Source organism: Nicotiana attenuata, unplaced genomic scaffold (genome assembly GCF_001879085.1).
Source record: "Nicotiana attenuata strain UT unplaced genomic scaffold, NIATTr2, whole genome shotgun sequence".
Taxonomy (NCBI): domain Eukaryota; kingdom Viridiplantae; phylum Streptophyta; class Magnoliopsida; order Solanales; family Solanaceae; genus Nicotiana; species Nicotiana attenuata.
The window spans coordinates 364188-365289 of record NW_017670830.1 but is presented as its reverse complement, the minus strand read 5'-3'; positions in this window follow the sequence as shown (position 1 = coordinate 365289).

Here is a 1102-nt window from a genome sequence, read left to right as displayed (position 1 = left end):
ACGGCATCAATAAGAGAGCAATTGGCGAATTCACTTGGTCGCCTCATAGATTTCTGCACATTGAATGTTATCTCTTCGTCGTTCAGTGTCATCTTGAGCTCCCCAATCTCACAATCAATGAGAGCTCTCCCAGTGGCCAAGAACGGTCTTCCCAAAATTATGGGAATTTCTTCATCCACCTTGCAGTCTAAGATCACAAAATCTGCAGGGAACACAATTTCCCCACCTGAATCCACACATCATCCAGGATACCAGAGGGTCTTTTTGCAGTCCTGTCAGCTAGCTGCAACAACATAGAGGTGGGCCTAGCTCTTCCAATCCCCAACCTCTTATAAATCGCTAGGGGCATAAGATTTATGCTGGCCCCTAGATCACAAAGTGCCTTAGCGAAAGCAAAATTACCAATAGTGCAGGGAATTGTAAAGCTCCCTGGGTCAGATAGCTTTTCCGCAATTGGTCTAGTCACCACTGCACTGCAGGTCTGAGTAAGAGTCACCGTGGCCAAGTCTTGGAAATCAAATTTTCGGGACATTAAGTCCTTCATCATTTTTGCATACCCAGGCATCTCTTTCAAAGCATCTATCAATGGAATATTTACTTGGATTTGTTTCAGCATCTCCAAGAATTTCTTGTAATGCTCCTCTTTTTGGTACTTAGCCAGCCTCTGAGGGAATGGTGGTGGAGGTCTCTTCTTCCCAATGATTTGGGATTGCTTTTTATCAGCTACCACCTCAACCACTGGTTCCCGGGCTGTCTCAGCTTCTTTCTCAATCTCAATCTGAATGTTATTTTCTTCCTGGGCAGGCTGGACTGTCACCTCTATCAGTTTCGTTGACTCATCCAGCCCAATGGGAACTGGTATGAGTGTCTCAGCCTGTCTGGTTTCTCGAGCCCTTTCTTGCTCTACATCCAAATCTCTGTCATTACGTAGACTCACTGCCATCAGCTGCTTCGGGCCTTGATCTTTTGGATTTATCTGGGTGTCTGCAGGTAATGTCCCATGAGGACGATTGTTCAGAGACATCGAAATTTGGCCCATCTGCACTTCAATATTCTTGATAGCTGAATCATATGTATCTACTCTCTCACTTACTGTTGCATT